We start from the raw sequence: 17,945 nt of genomic DNA, 5'->3' as shown, positions 1-17,945 counted from the left end.
CATGTTAACACTGGCAAAAAACATTGAATGATCAACTTTTGTTTCGTTTTGGAGAAACTGAAAAGTTGCAGGTCTCAAGCAAGGAATTAAACGAGGAGCTCAGCAGGTCAGATACCATCCCTGGGAAGGAATGGTCAGTCAGCACTTTGAGTTTGAACCATTTATCATTGTGCCTTGCATAGTGATGGCTTGGTGGTATATTTTCTTAAACAGTAGTTATTGGAAGAACAAAGGCAATATTCAAAAATTTTCTAGATCATTAATGGCTAAAAGATAGCACGGTTAGTGCAAAGCTATTACAGCGCCAGTGACCCAGGTTCAAATCTGGCGCCATCTTTAAGGAGTTTCTATATTCTCTGAATGTCCGTGGATTCACCTCCACCACTCCCTCAGCCACACAGCCTTCAGACTGAACCATCAGCAACCTGAAGACCAGATGCACACTTCTGACATGATCAGGAAACCTCCAGCACCCTCCCGCACCCCGCTTCCGATACCTGGTTCCCTTCAGCCAGACTCTAGCAGTCTGCAGCCCAATTTGAATCCCATGACCGCAGTCGTCAGCGGTCCACAGCCTGCATGGGTACCTCACCTCAAGTCACCAATAGCTTGCCGCCTGTTTGTTCATCAGCCTCTGAGCCCCTCACTGGTCCGCCACTGTAGTCACCATCCCGAGGGTCATCTCCTCTGCTTCTCCTTCTCAAAAAGGTCATCTCCCTGTTTTCTGGTGCCCTGTGTAATTCCTCCATTTCCCCGGAGTCTGCAATCTCTCGTGGCCACTGTGACCATAAGCGCCGCCAACTTGAGCCAGACCCTATGGTTACAAGATTTTGAAATAAACCACTGTCAGCTCCTTTAACAGGTTGTTTAAAGCCGGTACAGAGCTGACAGCAGACAGAATGGGTGGTGGACTCTCTGGGGAAGCACTGAGTGTTCACTCCCTGCTCTCCACGGGTCCACCCCAGCAGTACTGTAATTTTTCTTTCAAACTTGAAGCAGCTCAAGCACTTTTTTTTTTAGTTCTGCTGAGGTAATGGCCTGAAGCATTCACTCTGTCTTTCTTCACAGATGCTGCCTAACCTTTTGGGTATTTCCAGCATGTTTTCATTTCGATTTCCAACGTCCACAGCATTTTGTTTCAGTCCCCAAATTCTTCTGCCTCTGAGCATAGTGGAATAATTTGACAGAAACGGGAAGAGACAAACATTATAAACCAAAGACCATAGCAAGTCATTTACATTTGAGCCACCGGGTATGATAGTTCTGTGGCTAATTTATCAAACTATCAGCCATGGTCACAGACTGTTAAGACAGAGAGATGAATTTGGCAGCTGAGGAATTTCAGTTCAAGGAATTAAATGTCGTTGAATTTCCTTAAGGCCAGAGGCAATAACAATGACTGTGAAACTACCATTTTGTCTTTTTTAAAAAAAAAACATCTGGTTTACTAAAGTCCTTCAGGAAAGAGAATCAGGTCTCCTAGTCTGACCAATATGTGACTCCAGACCCATCGATGTGATTACATTTTAACTGCCTCCTCGATTCACTGGTGATTGTGGGTGAATAACAAAAGCTATCTTTGCCAGTGATGTCACGGATAAATATTTATAAAAATGAACCAGGAGAAGATTACAATAAGATTGAACACCAGAATTATGCAATTGAAACAAAACTCAGAATAATTTCAAAATTATTTTATTCTCATGTAATAAAATAGAAAATGTATTATTGCACAAAATTTATTTTAGTCTTCTGTAAGGCTGGCAGAATTGCCATTAGTGTTGTCCTCGCCCCTTACAGTAAGAGAAAGAGAAGCAAAAGAGAGTCCCTTCAGAGTTACCGAGTGCCCATGGATTCATCCTCAGCACTCCTCCAGCCTCTGCAGATGCCAATGGATTGAAACCTCCGATACAATCAGAAAGCCTTCAGCCCTTCAGATTTTATCCATTTTTTTTTAATAAGACCACTGTTGGATCTCTGGTACGAAGTGGTAGAGGTGGGTACAATTACAATGTTTAGGAGACATTTTGGCAGGTTCATAGATAGGAAATGTTTAAAGGATGTGGGCTGAATGCAAGTATGTTTTTTTTAAGGTGGAGATGAGCCCATTATCAGATCAGCCATGATCTCATTGAATGGCACAGCCAACTGCTGTTCCTATTTTGTATGTTCTTATGATAATTTAATTTTTTAATTTAATTATTTTTAAAATTTAATTTAGACTGTAACAGGCCATTTCGGACCATGAATCTGTGCCTTCCAATTGACTTACAAGCCCTGATATATTTTGAACAATGGGAGGAAACTGGAGCCCCCCAGGGAAAACCCACACAGGCACAGGGAGAACATGCAAACTCCTTACAGAGAGTGTGGGATTTGAAACCTGGTCCTATCACTGGCACTGTAAAGGCGTTGCGCTAACTACTGCGCCAACTTGAATGGAACCAGTTCAGAAGGCCCCTTTGTCAGCATGGACACATTAGGACGGAGGCCTGTTTTATTGCTGTATAACACCATGACTCTGTCAAAAAAGGACATTAATTTTCTTGTATTTTGTTTGTTCCTTTCTCATTTATTCTTTTTGTTCATCCAGCAATGGACTAATCAGAATAAAGTTGTAAGGTACCAATACTATCCCTTGTCTTGCTGAAATCATTTGTCAGCAGACTATTCAAACACAAATGCATTATATTCCAGGGTTCACTTCACTTTTTTTTCCCTGATGAGTGATACTGTAGGAAAGAGAGGGCATTTCCACACCAGCTCCCCAAAGGTCTCAACGTGATCACAGCGGAGACCAGGAATGCTACAAATCTGCTTACTTGCTGGTCTCACACATCATCATTGATCATAGTGCGCTTTATCATTTAGCTACCAGGGGTTGGATATTGCAAAAATAACTAGTTACAAAAGAACAGGAAATTAAATGGAACAATATTTTCAAGGCAAAGTTCAAATCATGCACATCATGTCTTTGATTCATAAGTTTAACACCTGCAATAGGAAACAACAATATTTTTGCAGCTGCCATTTGCAATCAAATAGCACAGAACTGGGATGTTTGACATGATTCATTGATTAACTCATATGGAACAGAAAGGTTGTTTGACATTGATTCTACACCAAAGATTGAAACTCATTCCCATTAAATTCTCTTCCTGAATTTACTCATATAGCCAATTAAAATCCTTGGATGTGGGAGGGCACCAGAGCACCCAGAGAATGTGAATCACAGGGAAGTGCAAATGCCACAGCCAGTACCTTCAGTCAGGATTGAACCCATGTTGTTGGAGCTATAATGCTGCACTAGCTATGGCATTATGCCACTGCTCAGCAAGTGTGTTCTTTGCATATATATCCACTTCCCTTTTGACACAAGATTTGTGTACCTTAATAGACATCTACATGAACATGATAGGAATTGATAGGATGGACAGCAAGCATCATTTTCCCAGGGTGAGACTAGCAAATACAAGGTGAGGGGAGACATCAGGAGTAAGTTTTTTTTAAAACACAGAGTAGTGGATGCCTCGAATGCATTGCATGGAGTGGTGGTGGAGGATGATACACTAGGAACATGTTAAAGAAAAACTCTTAGACACATGGATGCAGGAGAAGTAGATGGTTATGGGTGTGAGGTAGGGAAGGTTTAGTTTGTTGAATAGGTTTGTATCGGTCAGTACAACATCATGGGCCAAATGGCCCGTAGTGTGCTGTAATGTTTGGCGTGGAGCCACAGAATTATTTTAATTACTTTTTATGATCACGCCAACACTGGCGAGGCTGGCACTTATTGCGATCCACAATTTTGCCTGAAAAGGTGGAGATGAGGTATCTTCCTGAACCACTGCAGTCCTTCTAGTGAGAAAGCTGCCACAATGCTGATAGGTAGGGACTTCCAGTGAAGGTGAGAGGATAATGATGTGTTTTCATGTCAGAAGGAACCTACAGATGTTGCTACTTTGTCCTTCTTGATGATAGAACTTGTGAGTTTGGGAGGGTGATATTGGACAGGCAGAAATGACTAACTCCATGGAAGCTCAGATAGCCAGTGTTTTGGACTCCATTCTGAAACTTTGTGCAGCAGTGGAAATTCACTCACATATTTACAAATCCAATGAATTGCAACGTATTCATATGCTTATCCTCCTTTCGAGCCTGCTCCACTATTCAATGAGATTTTGGCTGATCTGATGACAGGTTCATCTCCACCTACCTGCCATTTTCCCCCATATCCTTTAAATTCTCAACTATGGTCAAATCTATCCAACCTTGCCTTAAATATATTTACTGAGGTCACCTCCACTGCTTCAATGGACAGTGAATTCCCCAGATTCACCATCCTCTGGGTAAAGCAGTTCCTCCTCATCTCCATCCTAAATCTACTACCCAAGATCTTGAGGCTGTGTCTCCTAGTTACAGTCTCTCTCTCACCAATGGGAACAACTTACCTACCTCTATCTTATCTGTGCCTTTCATAATTTTGTCCAATATGAATTAAAATACAAATTTGTTAACATTTGGGATTTATCAAAAGGCATGCAATAGATTTTTAATTCAAAGTATTGAAATATTTTGACCTTGGAGAAAGAACCAATTACTTTAAAAGCATTATGTTTCCATAATTTTCATCTTTAACTGAATTCCATTCAATGGACCCAAGCATATTATCAAATACCATTTATCATTTCAAGTGCTATTTCCCATGTTGATGCTTTAATATATGTAAATATATATGTAGATTGCTTCAAATGTATCAATCATCTGTTAAAATAAATAATAATGATAAAATGAAAATTAATTCATTTTTTTATGTAGTTTATAACATTTTCTCTCTTATCTGTATGTCCATAGGTCCTTGCTTTTGTAAAATAAATGTGCAGCATTTTATTTATATATTTTTCATACATTTGAGTTTCTGACACAAGTTAATTTTCCAAGCTGTTAAAAGGTTTACAAAACACCAGGAATTAATGACCTTGTGAATGCCATGAGTTATATAACCTCTCATTTTGTCTATTCATCAGCTTTCATCTGATGTTTCCTGATGTGGAGTTTGTGGACACTGAAAATAAGATACCTAGTTTAAGGTAGGTAACTAAATCTGATAAGAGAGTCAGGAAGAAAAGTGTAAAGGTTAATGAGACATTCTTTATATTGAGTAGCCCATCCGACATCTACTTCATTCTGAGTGCATTTATTTAAAGACATCTTCCTTTGCTCGGGTTGAGAATTTACCCATATAACCAAAAGATGCCAACAGTTTGAGACAATATGATCATCATGTTCCTGACCTGATCAAACATTGAGGGTTTTTTTCAACCAACTGGGTTTGAACCACTTTATTTTGGTTGCATTTGGGAAGTTCCCCACACAGAAAAGTTGCCCTTGGTGACAAAATATTTTTGCAAATTTAGCAGTGATTCTCAACCTTTTTCTTTCCACTCACAGGCCACTAAGTAATCCCTATGCAATAAGTGTTCTGTGATTTGTAAGGGATTGCTTAAGGTGGTATGTGAGTGGGAAGGGAAGGTTGAGAATCACTGCACTAAACCCAATTATTACTGAAATAGTTTCCTTGAGAAAATTGTCATTGGCCCATTTTCTTTGCAGTTATGAAACCGTGCACATAACGAGTGGTTTTCAAACTTTTTCTTTCCACCCACACACCACCTTAAGCAATCCCTTACTAATCACAGAGGATCAATGGCATAAGGAATACTTAAAGTGGCATATGATGGAAAGAAAAAGGTTGACAACAACTGGGTTAAAGTATTTCCAATGTAGACTCTTGTATATTGAGATTTCATCTATAAGTTGCACATTAGATCTATCATCTTGAAAGCAAAGTTTGAATCAAATGGTGCAAGTGCACAGAGATACTTTTTGATGGCAAACTGAAAGAAATGGTTTCCACGAGTAGAATATATCAACAGGTGTAATGAATTAAATTTTTCAGGATTTGTGATTGATGGACCTTTATCAGGCCATTAAGAGATCAAAATTTGATCCATGGGGCTGAGGAAATGATTAGCCAAAATAGTGGTAGAAGTACAAGGAGCGGGTGGTCTACTCCAGAATATGTTTCTGTAAGGGAGCAACTTTCACATGGAATGCATTTGTTTTAACACGAATGGGTAGAGAATTGTGGGCAGATTCTGTGATGATATCCACTGCTCTCCTTACAGCCACTAACTACATCTTATATTATTTAATATTTTTTTAATAAGGGCACTGAGGGGTGGCAAAACTAAAGTTCACAGGCCAACTGCTGCCCATTGACCATTTTTAAGTGCCCCATTAGAACATAGTCTCTCACAAGAAATTACACTCTATGTGCATTGCACTTAGTTTCAATACTAGAAGCTATTGAAGAAGTAAATAAACAAATAATAAATAGATAAATGAATGGATAAATAAATGGATGGATGAATAGAGAGATAAATAGAAACAATGCTGTTTTTCTTGCAGTATAACTTGTTGAAAACTGCCAGGCATCTTATTGTTTGGCCTGTGACCCCTTAAATATTTTTGTATGTGGCCTACAACCAAAAAGGTTTCGCCTCCCCTGAGTTACAAAAAGGTAACAAGCCTTTGGCCCAACTTGTTCATATAGACTCAAGCTCATCTCATTTATCTGTGTTCAGCCAATATCCCTTTAAGCCCCACCAGTAGATCGGGTGGTAATGAAGGTGTATGGCGTGCTTACCTTAATTGAGTGGAGCAATCAGTAAGGAATTCCTGTTCCAGCGATATAAAATGTTGGTTACATTGACGAAGAACTGTGTGCATCTCTGAATACCCCATTACATGACGGATATGAAGGCTTTGGAAAAGGTTACAAGAGAGATTTGGAGGACATGAGCTATATGAGGTTAGACAAGTTGGATTGGTTTCTTTGGAATGTTGGAGCTGAGGGAGAACTGATAGAAGTTTATAAAATGATAAGAGTTGTTGATGGGGAGACAGAAGCAAATTTCTAGGGTAAAAATGTCACATTCTAGAGAATATGAGTTTAAGTGGGGGGGGGAGGGGAACTGGTGATGGAGTTATTAATTAATTTAGTCATCAATTACCCTCTCTTCATATTCCAGAAAATTGTACAGACTAACCTTTCCAAAGCATTTATGTACAAGGTAGGGCTGTATTCAATGTGTGGCTGTCCCACTGGAGAAATCCCAGCTGTGCATTTTAACCTACAAAGTCAAAGTTAGAATGATGTGTAAAGATTACAACAGAGTACATTACTGTTCCAACACACAAGGTCAAATCCCCAACTAACCGTATTAGGATGGCTTCTACAGGGAACCCTCTGCTTAACAAAGTGTGAAATTTATGTCTGCACAGAGTCAGACTGCAAAAGGTCTATTTTCACCAGTAAGCTGGTAATGAGCCTTGGTTATTTTTAGTCCATTATTGTCACATCTAATAAAAATTCCATAGCAAGGTTGCTAAAATGACCAATTTTCCTATTTATGAAATATGTATATTGGCCTCTTTTTGACCAGTGTCTAATCACTTTTGGTAAGTATTCGGTAAGAGGTCAATCTTCTAATACTTAAGATAATGTTCAGGCAATAAAACTAATGGTTCAAAGCAAAAGATGTTTTTATCTTCAAAGCTTTGTGATCCTATGAAATGGATATTTTATTAAATTCAACATCAGCTATTTTCTATCAAATCTTGAATGTTAAGTATGGGGGGAAAAAAATGAATAATTAATGAGAGTATTTTGCCTTGATTGAAACCCAGACCGAGTGAATGAGGGACAGTTGAAAGGTGTAGGGAGCTTGGGACTTAAATATCAGGTAACCCAATCACATTATAGAAGAAATCAAACAGCTAATGAAGCATATGATTGTCAAATCAAGTTTATTGTCATTATATTGCACAATGCCAACCCAACGAAACAATGTTTCTCTGATCCTTGGTGCAAAGCATGCAGACACACAACCAGATATAACACACACACACACAGACAAACAATACAGATGCAGGGCAAGTATTCATAAATAGAAATAAATAAAATTTTTAAAATTGTTTTGCAAATGAAAATCTCGGATGGTTAGTGTGAACAGTTCCTTTGGTTGTTCAGCATTCTCATTGCACGTGGAAGAAGCTGTTTCTCACCCTGGTGGTGCTGGCTCTGATATTCCTGTATCTCTTTCCCGACAATAGCAGCTGAAAGATACTGGTTGCGGGATGGAAGGGGTCCTCAAATTATTTTGCACACCTTCAGACAATAATCCCGGTAGATCACATCAATGGGACAGAAGGGAGACTCCAGTGATCCTCTCTACCACTCTTATGGTCCTTCAGATTGATCTCTGATCCATTTCTCAGTAGCAACTGTACCACACTGTGAAGCAGCCAGCCAGGTCACTCTCGATAGAGCTCCTGCAGAAGGTTGATATGATAGTGGTAGCCTTGCCCACTTCAGTCCTTTCAGGAATTGCAACAGTCAATAGTCCCTTTTTCACTGGCATCCCAGTTAATTGGTTCTGCAGTATCCTGGAATAGGAAGCCCTTTATGCCATTTCCACTAGGCCATCCTTAACTGGGACACTAATTGCTTTTCCACTGAACACAACTCATCCCCGGGGTAGGCGTGCTCTACCTTCATCTGGAAATGGGTGACTTTCTGCTCTCCCTTTTCCACTGGTTTTATCAGTGCACTGGCATCAGGTAGAGACGGTTAATCCCCAGTGTGAAATGACATCACTTAACGCCAGTGTTCAGACAGTGTTCCTTTTCCACTGGACCCTGCCCCAGTAAATTCCCAGTTAATTCCTGGAATAGTGGAAAAGGGGCTAATGATTTGGCAAATGGGGACCTAATTAAGGCTTAAAGTTTGTTGTTTGCCAGGGGATTACCAGCTCCAGATTGCCAGAATTAGATGCTGAAAGCATCAACTTATGAACAGCATGAAAATTGGCTCCATTGTCATCTGCTTGTCGGTGAGGAGTAGTGGGATTTCTACCTCCTGAGGAAGCTCCAAACCTTTCTCAGCCAGACCATGGCACCGATATTCTCTTCTTGCACCACCCCTTCCTTCATGGCCTGTTGTGCATTGTCCTGCACTCCAACTCGCACTAGAATGTCCCTTCTCATTCTCCCTTCCCACTCCCACTTCTGCCCTGTACTGATTACTATGGCTCACTCCCCTCCAGCACTGGCTGTAGTCCCCTCCTATGGATCCATGCCCCCTTGTAAGATGGAAGTTTATCCTGAGGAAGCATCTCTGACCTAGAACTTGACTCCATTTTTGTTTCGACAGATGTTGCCTGACCAGCAGTGTGATTCCAAAATGTTATGTTTTCATTCCAGTCAATTTAAAGAGGCATTAATTTCAAGAGGAATAGTATATAAGAGTGGGGATGTGATGTTGAGGCTTTTTAAGGCACTGGTGAGACCCCACAGAGCTGATTTGTGCTCCTCATTCCACAAAAGGCATGCTGACATTGGAGAGGGTTCAAAGAAGCTTGAGTTGGATGTCCTGGGAATGAAAGGGTTGTCATTATGAGGAGCATTTGACAGCTCTTGGCCTACATTTATTGGAATTCAGGAGAATGAGAGGGGAATCTTATTGAAGCATTGGAAACATTGAAAGGCATGGAGAGTAGATGTAGAAATGTTATTTTCCATGGTGGGAGAATCTAGGCCAAGAAGGCACCACTTCAGAATTGAAGTGATGTGAACTGATGTGTAAGAATTTCTACTGCCAGAAAGTGGTAAATCTGTGGAATTTGTTGGCCAAGTCATTGGGTATAGTTAAGACAGAGATTGATGGGTTCTCGATTAGCAGGGCATCAAAGGTTATGGGGAGAAGGCCGGGCAGTGGGGCTTAGTGGAGAAAGAGATCAGCTTTTTTTTAATGTTTTAAAATGTAATTACAGCACTGTAGAAGCTGATTCCAGTCATTTAACCCTTGCTGCCCAATTATAACTGTATCTTTGGAAGGATGGAGGAAACCGGAGCTCCCAGAGGAAACCCATGCATTCCTAGGGCGATCATACAAACTCCTTACAGACAGCCCTGGAAGTGGGAACAGAGCAGGAAAACCTACTAGCAGACTCACCTTTAAACTTTTTAATCATTGTTATACATCAGTGAGAATCCTCAGCCTGTTTGAAGTAACCCATCCATCGGATGTAAAGATATGTAACTGGCATTTTGGGCCTGAGGATTAGCTGTTTGGCCCTCTCTGCCTTCTGTCCTCTCATTTTCCATGACAATAACATGACATATTTGTCCTTTCCTCAATTGGATTCATTTGCTGTTGAATTGTCTTACATAAAATATGTCAAGAAGGAAGCATCCAGTAAAACCTTGGCCATCAAATCAAGTAGCATCCAAGGATTTTGCCAATATAATCAAAGTGTGATAAACCACTGTATGTAGGTTTAGCTATCTGGCTGACATGCCCCTTAGCTGACTGTACCTGTGGCTCCTCCCACAGACTCCTGAATGAAAGGTGACTACCCCACAGCCCCCTTCCCTCTTCAGGATCGTCGACCAGCAGAGACATGTTTCCTATTGCTAATAAAAGCCTAACAGTTTTACATAACTTCCAGCCCTTTTGGAGTTGTTGATGGTGCATCATAGGGTAAATTCCTCTGACTACAACTGTGATCACCAGTCTTATTTTACTACTATTAAGGCATGCTAAGTGTTTTTTATGGGGCACAGCATACATATCAACTTACTGCAGATGGCAGCAAGCCTTTTTTTTACAGTAATCACTTCCCATTAAAGAAAATTACCCTGATTTTCATCTTTTCTTGATTTTTTTTTTCTGAAGCCTCAAAAAAATAGATTTGTTTTGCCTCCTCAATTATAACCTTCCCTTCGATCTCTAAGAATTTAATCCCACAGCTCATTCTTGATTGAAAATTTACCTCTTCTTCTCTCATACTGTTCCTAACCTTGTTGTACATTTAATCTTTGTCATTGATCTTGACTTCTTGCAGAGAAAAAAATAAACTTATGGATAGGTTGACTCAACTTAAAATGAGTGCATCCATCAAAGTGAATTTAGTTTGAATAAATAGATTGAGCATTTTGGAGCCTATTGGATAGCAAAATATGCACTGTTTTAAATTGGAAGGAGAGTTTGTTAGTGATTCACTGCTGTACTGAGGCTCACTGATCATTTTAAATAATTGCAGTATGAATTATATAAATGATTTCAGGATTGTGAACCTATTCACTAGAATTGAATCGATAGTTCAGTACATGTCAATTCACCCCATATCCTTTTAAGTAACTTGATAAATTTTTTTTTATTCAGACATACAGCACGATAGCAGGCCATTTTGGCCTACAAGCCTGCGCCACCCGCTTACACCCCTAGTACATTTTGAACGATTGATTGATGGGTTCCTATTAAGTCTAGAATTGGATTCAATATAAATTTTCCCTGTTTGTTTGAACATTAGCTTCATATGTTTGTCTGAAATTGCGCCTCCAATAATGTTATCTCTTTATCTTTACTCTTAAATGGGCACATTTTGATTTAGTTGGTTCCTCTAACGGTGCATTATTTCATTGGCATGAAACAGGTCAATAATCTTTTTGTATGAAGGCCTCTCTCCAGCACATGATGCTCAAAGCATGACGCATTATTGACAGGCCCTGCATGCTCAAGACTTCATGGTTGTGAAGCACACAAAGGAAATTAAATAAACTAAGGACCTGGGTTGAAAGGAGAGCCAAGGTTAGAAGAGGAAAAGGGGAGAGAATTGAGGACTGAAGTCGATGGATTGGTAAGGGGATCAGAGTAGATTTAAGAGAGGGAAGAATCTTCACAGCGAAGTGCTCCTCATAATTTTACATAACCTTGATTGTTAAATCTTTCCATGAAAGTCACTCTATAGATTATTGAAATGGCAATTTATGACCTAATATGCCTGAATGCTCAGAGGATGACTGTGGTTTAACTGGCTCTTTGATATCAATAGGCATACTTTGTCACCATTACAGAGGCTACTTAGTTCATTTTGCTACTTACATTTATCTAGAGGACATTATGGAAAGTATAATTAATTTTTGATGCTTTCATACATGATTAAAACATTCTGCAGTTAAATACTACATATCAACATGAATATTTAATAAAATCCAATTACCTTATGCTATAATCACTGAGTCTATAGCTATTTCATGCTCTAAATCCCTGGTATTTTCACCAATTCGGAAACATGCCAAGTAAAATCACCAACCAGGATATCAGATAAGTATTTGGCTCTCTCGTAAGATTCTATTTAAACATAAGTTCTGAAAGTGCAAATTTAAGGTTGCAGGCAATTTATACATTCAAGAGGGGATTGACTCAAAGTACAATTTTTAAAATAAAATGGGATCACAGGTTTTATCTAAGAGCATATAGCGTCTGAAATGATTGATCAATGAAATTGTTGTGGGAGTCCACATCTAATATTGTTTATTTTGCCATTAAACAGAACAAACTTTACGGAAAATCAGCAAAACAATTTGCAATAAACATACTTTATTATTGCAATTAGTTCTAATTAATTGAAATGAAGATTAGACTATTTTTGTATGTATTTCAGATTCTCAGTTTTATGGTCAATATTGTGTTATTCCCATGATTGTGTTCCAATTGCAAAATCAAATGACTGCTTTTAAATTTCCCCCACTTTTTATTGCTGTTAGATTAATGAAATTCCCAAATAATTTCAATCTCTCTCTCTCTCTCTCTGTGTCTGTGTCTGAAAATCTGAATTTAGCATAGTATAAAATTAACACCAGACTACATTCCTGTTCAATTTGTTTCTCTAAAAATAATAGATGGATGCAGGTATTGATTCAAATTGAAAATATTTAACCATCATATGTCTTCAAATGCGCACAGGCTGAAAGCACTTGGGATATTATTTGAGGAAGTGCAGCAACTTGTTTGCTTGAACACAATCTGCCTTAATAATTTCTATGTGCTACAATCAACCCCCTTTCAATCTCTTCATAAATACAATAAACAGTTTTATCACAGTCCCTTGGATCTTGCAATTTTACCTTTAAATTAACCCACTGGCACAAAAGTGTGAACACAATAAATAGCTTTAGGAATGTAGCACTGTTTTACACGGCAAAAAATCTGATGTCCAATTTAACCTTGATAGACGAAAATCATTACTTGTTCCCTTAGGGCTTGCCTGTAAGGAAATAGAGCGATGGGTTTTGAATCTATTATTACAGCTGTTGCAGTCTCTCTGCAAATGTACCTTTCCCAAAACATGAATGACACCAGCATAGCTCTCTGATCTGATGCAAGAAAAATACTGACGCCATGATGTCTTCTGAAATGTTAATAGGACATGTGACACCTTACAAAAAATAAGGTTCATTCTGACAGTAAATGCTCTCCCATTAGACTGTACCCAGAATGCTATTAGTGCAAAACCCAAGAAATTACCAAAATCACCATTCAGCCTACTCTACGACAATTGATTTTTTTCTTTTGAATTGAATTAGTTGTCTCGTGATCAATTTTGATAAAAATGAAGAAATACTGAACACTCACCTGATATTCTGAGCTTGTAATTAATAATGTTAAGCAACAATTAACAAATTGCCTTGTCTGTAATTTTTATATAGCAATGGAGCTTTGATTTGTTATTTTGTAATTTATCTATTTTCATAAACCACTGACTTAACTTTCAGACTCCAAAACTAAATGTTGCAGGTACTAGAAATCAAAAGTAAGGTCAGGACACATCTGTGAAGACAGGTAAAATGTAAATGCTTCACCCTCTGTGGATCCTGTTTTGCTTTTGACAGATGCTGCCTGACCTATTGTGTATTTCCACAATTTTCTGCTTTTTGCTTCCTTTTGTATTATAGGTTCTTCTCTTTTTTCTTTGGCTTGGCTTCGTGGTCGAATATTTATGGAGGGGTAAAGTGCACGTCAGCTGCAGGCTCATTTGTGGCTGACAAGTCCGATGCGGGACAGGCAGACACGGTTGCAGCGGTTGCAAGGGAAAATTGGTTGGTTGGGGTTGGGTGTTGGGTTTTTCCTCCTTTGTCTTTTGTCAATGAGGTGGGCTCTGCGGTCTTCTTCAAAGGAGGTTGCTGCCCACCGAACTGTGAGGCGCCAAGATGCACGGTTTGAGGCGATATCAGCCCACTGGCGGTGGTCAATGTGGCAGGCACCAAGAGATTTCTTTAGGCAGTCCTTGTACCTTTTCTTTGGTGCACCTCTGTCACGGTGGCCAGTGGAGAGCTCGCCATATAACACGATCTTGGGAAGGCGATGGTCCTCCATTCTGGAGACGTGACCTACCCAGCGCAGTTGGATCTTCAGCAGTGTGGATTCGATGCTGTTGGCCTCTGCCATCTCGAGTACTTCGATGTTGGAGATGAAGTTGCTCCAATGAATGTTGAGGACGGAGCGGAGACAACGCTGGTGGAAGCGTTCTAGGAGCCACAGGTGATGCCGGTAAAGGACCCATGATTCGGAGCTGAACAGGAGTGTGGGTGTGACAACGGCTCTGTATACGGTAATCTTTGTGAGGTTTTTCAGTTGGTTGTTTTTCCAGACTCTTTTGTGTAGTCTTCCAAAGGCGCTATTTGCCTTGGCAAGTCTGTTGTCTATCTCGTTATAGGTTACCATTTCTTCAAATAGCAAAACTGGCAGGTTACACTGATATACTGCAAAAAAAAAATGCTGCTAACAATTTATGACAAAATTCCATTTAAATCTTGCCATCATGTGGCATGGTCAGTGTTACAGTGTTATGCTGTTACAGGGCCAGTAAATGAGACTGGGCTTCAAATTGGGCGCTTTCTCCAAGAAGTTTGTACATTCTCCCTGTGTCTGCATGGGTTTCTTCCGGGTGCTCTGGTTTACTCCCTCTGTTCAGAAAAATGTACTGGGGGTTGTAGGTCAATTCGGTGCTCATGGGCCAAAATGGCCTGTTACCTAACAAAAAAAAATTAAAGGTAAAGGTGAGCTAAAATCGGTAGAAATAATTGGATGCAAAAATAGTCCACTGCAGATATTGCTGATCTGAAATAAATGAAGAAAATATTTGCAGGGGGCCAGGAAGCAGCTGTGGAGGGAAGAATAAAGTTAAAGTTTCAATGAAATGGATTGGCTTCCAAAGAAATAAGGTTGAAAGCAGAAGACATTACATGAAAATATTTCAATTTCTAACATCACCTGTTCATGGGGTAAGGGAGCCCTGGATATGTTTACTGAGAGAATTCCAAACAGAGGAATACAGAGGCCAATGCTGGAACAAAAGGAAAAAAAAAGAATGGTTTCTCCAATTTACGAGAATGATCCTAGGGACGAGAGAGCTAACGCAGAAGGACTCTGAGCCTCTAGGCCTCTGTTAGCTAGAATTTGAAAGGATGATCTTTGAAAGAGGAGGCTCTCATTGAAATTTACCAAATATTTAAAGGGCTAGATAGAGTGGGCATGGAGAAAATGTTTCTCATAGTGGGAGAGTCTAGGATCAGGGGGCACAGCCTCAGAATAAAAGGACACTCCATTGGATCAGAGAGAAGGAGAAATTCTTCAGCTGGAGGGTGGTGAATCAGTGAAATTTGTTGCCACAGATGGCTGTGGGGGTCAATTCATTGGAAAGATTTAAAGTTGAAGGCTGGTAAGTTCTTGATTAGTAATGGTATCAAAGGTTAAGGGGAGAAGGTGGGAAAATGGGGTTGAAAGGAAGAATACATCAGCCATGTTTCGAATGGCAGAGTGTACTCAATGGGCCAAATGGCCTAATTCTGTTCCAAACTCCAATGGTTTTGTGGACTAACAATGGGGCCCAAACCTGACCTCCGTGTGAGGTTTACATGTTCTGCCAGCAACCACCTGGGTTATTTCCAACATCTCAAACACAGACGGGATGACAGGTTAAGTTGTCCCTGTTATGTGGGTGAGTGGTAGAATTTATGAGAATGTGACGTAAACGTGGGGAGAATAAAATAATATAGATATGAATGGAATATGGCAACAGCATGAACTCAATGTATGGAAGGTGTTGCATGAATATATAACGAAGTATTCAGTTGCTCAAACTATTTATCCCTGTCATAGGTGTACAGTGTGTCTGGGTAGCTGAAATCTCAGCTATTTTATGTCCATTTGAATTTGCTTGGTGTGAGTTAAAAATAGATATGGAGAGCTATTAATAACCCAAGGATAAAAATGAACGTGTTATCACAGCAGTATGATAATGAACACATTCTGGACATTTGTAGGTTTATCAGTGTACTTTCTTTCTGGGTCGATTTACTCAGTGTAATAGAGAAGAACACTTTTTTCCAAATGACACGCTATTTTTAAAAAAATTGAGATAAGCTCAGCAAGTCTTTCCTCATACTACTCTGAGAGAACAAAGAATGATTTTGTACCTGATCCCAAGGACTGGAAAATATTGCAGTACTTTGAAATTAATATTGAACAATTACATTTTTTAAATACTGTAAATAGATTTTTTTTGTACAGCAGGCAGTCATAAGATTGGTAAATCACTGCAGATATTTATGATAATGTTTAACTTGTAACAACTGTGGTAACATGATATTCCATTTGGTAGGTTTAATATTGATCGGTTAAATTCTTTTTTTTCATGCTGTGGCGATCTTTTCTGTCCCAGTAATAATAGTATTAACCCATTTCAAAAGTGCTGGCTTCTCTCTATATCCTGGGTATTGTATTTAGCTGCAGGTGTCAACAAAAAAAAATCAAAATCAGGCGATCTTTTCACCAATTGTTTTTTTACCACTCCGTAAGTCTCATTTCTTCTATTCAAGCATGCAGTTCTGACAAATTCTCCCAATAACTACTAAATGTAACCATTAATCCTACTGAATAAACAATCCTTCTAAAAGCTCATAGACATATTGAAAACAAGAAACAATGACCTAGAAATTTTTATACGAGGTGAAATCAATGTTGGTATCTGACGGGTGCCGGACTACGGAAAATGTACTACAGAAACTGCCCCCCCCATCACCTTCTTCTGAACCCAAATATTTCATGAATCCCACAACCAAGGGTCCACACCACCCAGCAAACACTCTGTTCTCACTGCTGTCATCAGCAAAGAAGTCTGGGTGCCACAAGACTCACACCACCAGGTTCAGGAACAGCTGCTACCCCTCCACCATCAGACTCCTCAACTACAAACTCCATCAGGGACTTATTTTAGGACCCTTACTTTTGCACTTCACTCATTTTTTTTAAATTTCTCTATTACACACACAGCCATTTTACATTTCATTATTTGTTTACATGCGTAAGTTGTGTACAGTTGTTTTTTTCCACTACCAATAAGTGGTAATTCAGCTTTTCCCGGAGATAAAGAATCTCAGGGTTGTATGTGATGTCATGTATGTACTCTGACAATAAAGCTGAAATCAGAAGTCAGCATGTAGAAGCCAAGGAAGATTCAAGTAAGAATGTTTGAGAATACTTTTATTTGCACTGCCTATTAAGTACTGTAGTTCAAGGAAAAAACTTTAGAATAATGCAATATAAAGGATTTGGCATTTACTAGGGGCAGATAAATCACCAATGAATTACTGAAAGGCTTTAGATAAGAAGAGAAATTGGTCATTGAAATGTATGATTCAATTAATGATTAAGGGGCCCACTTCAACACAGAGTAATATGAGGAGATTAAAGTTTCAAGAGGAGATGAAAGTTTCAGGAGTAGATTCCAAGCAAGAATAACATTAAAATTAAATCACACAGACATAAAGTATTAGTTTTTTTGGGAGAAAAGAAACATTAGTTCCAAACAAGGTGTTTCCTGGTGAGTGAAAGCAGGAGAGGAAGGGATCAGTGCAGAGGAAACACGGATGGAGTTGATTTGATAGAAAATAACCTGAACAGCTCAGCATTTGCAGATAGGCCTTTGTCAGCATTGTTCTGCCTCCTGTTGAATTTGGGATCACGGATGTGCATT

General features: G+C 39.3%; 1 long non-coding RNA gene across 2 annotated transcripts in view; it reads left to right on the top strand.

Annotated features, from left to right (window-relative positions):
• The window catches only part of LOC138737429 (uncharacterized), a 78,905-nt gene that overhangs the window by 49,300 nt on the left and 11,660 nt on the right, over positions 1-17,945 (top strand). For both annotated transcript variants that reach the window (XR_011340906.1, XR_011340907.1), the window contains exon 3: positions 5,028-5,090. This is a non-coding gene — a long non-coding RNA (uncharacterized lncRNA). The remainder of the gene's footprint in view (positions 1-5,027; positions 5,091-17,945) is intronic.

The sequence above is a fragment of the Narcine bancroftii genome, chromosome 6, assembly GCF_036971445.1.
Source record: "Narcine bancroftii isolate sNarBan1 chromosome 6, sNarBan1.hap1, whole genome shotgun sequence".
Lineage (NCBI taxonomy): Eukaryota > Metazoa > Chordata > Chondrichthyes > Torpediniformes > Narcinidae > Narcine > Narcine bancroftii.
This window is presented reverse-complemented; position numbering and strand designations above follow the sequence as displayed.